This window comes from Babylonia areolata, chromosome 1 (genome assembly GCF_041734735.1).
Source record: "Babylonia areolata isolate BAREFJ2019XMU chromosome 1, ASM4173473v1, whole genome shotgun sequence".
In the NCBI taxonomy this organism is placed as follows: domain Eukaryota; kingdom Metazoa; phylum Mollusca; class Gastropoda; order Neogastropoda; family Buccinidae; genus Babylonia; species Babylonia areolata.
The window spans coordinates 42,740,312-42,742,895 of record NC_134876.1 but is presented as its reverse complement, the minus strand read 5'-3'; positions in this window follow the sequence as shown (position 1 = coordinate 42,742,895).

The following is a 2,584-nucleotide window of genomic DNA, read 5'->3' as shown; positions in this document are numbered from 1 at the left end:
AGAAAAGGCGCTATGTACATTATTATTATTATTATTATTATTATAAAAGCAGTTACCACGTTCTCTTGGGTACACATTATTAGTTCGGCGACATCTAATCTAAAATGATAATAATAATAGTGATAATAATAGTAATAATATAATGATAAATAAACAAACAAATAAACAGATAGATGAACATATGAATAAATGAATACATAAATAAATACATAATCGAACAACGTACCCGACGTCTATTCAACCAGCAGTTATACGGCCATCGCATTCTGAAACAATTTGGAAACGCTGACGCCTTTCACAAAACGCTTTTGTTTGTTAAAATCTTCCTGCATAATGAGTATTAACATGATGTCGTAAGGCGCCAACATACCTTTTCTTTCCCTCTCCGTCAGCAGAGTTGTTAAGTTCCTGGTGACGTGTCCATCATGACCTGAAACCAGTCAAAAACGCGGACCTGCTCATGACTCGTGTGTTCGTAACGTTTCTATGGCCACACAAATCAGCTATGAGAATTGTGAAAGTCTAGACTTTGCAAGCAGGGGAGTCTCGCTGTTTTGATTTTTTTTTTTTCTGCTCTGACTTTCGGAGTTTCAGTGGTGGTAACTACACACACACACACACACACACACACACACACACACACACACACACACACACGTAGCCAGTGTTTCTGCCACCCTCGTCTCTGCCGCCCTGGAGCAAGCCTTGTTGGTTACGTTGTTTGTTTTCCCACTAACTAACAGTGCAAACACACACCACACCACACCACACCCCCACCCCTCCAAGACGGAGCGGGTGAATTATTACTCTCCCTGCGACTGAGAACCAAGGTACAGAAAGTGAAAACCTTTTTTCCACTACCGTTCCAGTTCAAAAGTTCAGTGCTCGACTTTCTTTTTTTAACTGTTGTGGTCAGTTATCCTGGTCAATGCACTCTGTGAAACAGACAATTTTTTTTGTATTTGTAATTTTTTTTTCTGGCTGCGGCTGACGTTAGTTACTGTAGGTTAACGTTTTGATTGGCCGTTGAATAAACTGCCCAGCCCAGCTTCATTCCCTGACCCTGTTTCTGTTTCATAAATCTACTGGGAAATCAGTGGTTCTGACTAGTTGCATACTACCTGTATATCTTTAGCTTCAAGACAGCAACGGTTTTGGAGACAATACATTATTAGTTGGCACTTTCTATGAATAAAGTGTATACCTGCATAACAGATTTCGGCTTATAGTCTAAAAGTAAACATAGATATAGGTGTTCATATATATATATATATATATATATATATATATATATATATATATATATATACCGCACCTTTGTCCACTGAATGAATGAATGAAGAACGGGAACTTCTGGTGTGGAAATAATTTTGAGATTTCGTTTGCTTACGAAGTTTTGAATTCTAAAAAAAAATCGTGATACACCAGATACCAAATCTTTCGCTTTCTTTAATAAAACAAATCAGCATTTGAGTCTGACAGAATTTAATTTTTAACAACGAAACGAAAAGTAGTTCATCACAAGAGTCACAGAAGTATCAGTGCAATCATAAATGTAAAGAACCAAAAGTACAGGCAGAACAGAAGAACCTTGTAGTGCACCATAATTATGGATAAACTTGTTCCTTCAAAACGAACACACTGCAGCATGTTTATGATACAACAATGTCTTTATAATCAGTATGGTGAGGACTGTTAATATTTTGGAGGTTTCTTTTTTATATAATTATTTTTTACATAATAGTATATCGCTGAGTGTTGTAAAATGCTGGGGTAAAATCCAGAAACAAATGTTTGATGACAGGCGTTTACACGGTTCATAGAGTAAATACTTGTGTGCTGTGTGTTTGTTTGTTAGTCTGATATTAGCCGACAAGGGTCTACATAATGCTGGACCTGAGAAAAGAGACAGTGATATACACCTACAGACATATAAATACGCATGTATGCGCGCACACACACACACATGTCCGCTCGCACACAAAAACATCCATGTGTGCGCACTGATTGACACATATTTTAAGTTACCAGACGTGGGAAGACCATGAAAGTCGGCCTCAAGCCATTCAAGTCAAGCTTGCCCAAGTCCGTTCTTGTCCGTCCATGTTTGCGCAGACAGGGACTAGAGAGAAGGTGAAAGAGAGAGAGGGGGTGGGGGAGAAACAGGAGGGGGTGGGGTAGAACATACCGACAGACAGAAACACATAAAGAGAAACAGAGAGAGAGAGAGACAGACAGACAGAGACAGAGAGAGAGAGAGAGCGGGAGAGTGTCACACACACACACACACACACACACACACACACACACACACACACACACACACACACACACACACAGGGGGCGGGGAGAGGGGGATAAAGACAGATACAGAAACACAGGCAGAGGCAGACTAACAGGGATAAGAGACAAAGAAAAAGAGGGTGTGGCCGAAATGTCTTTTCCCTCACAGAGAGAGAGACAGAGACAGAGACAGATGGTAAACAGACTGACAGACACAAACACACAGACAAAGACAGAAAGAGAGACAGAGAGAGAGGGGGAGAGAGAGAAAGAGGGAGAGAGACACACACACACACACACA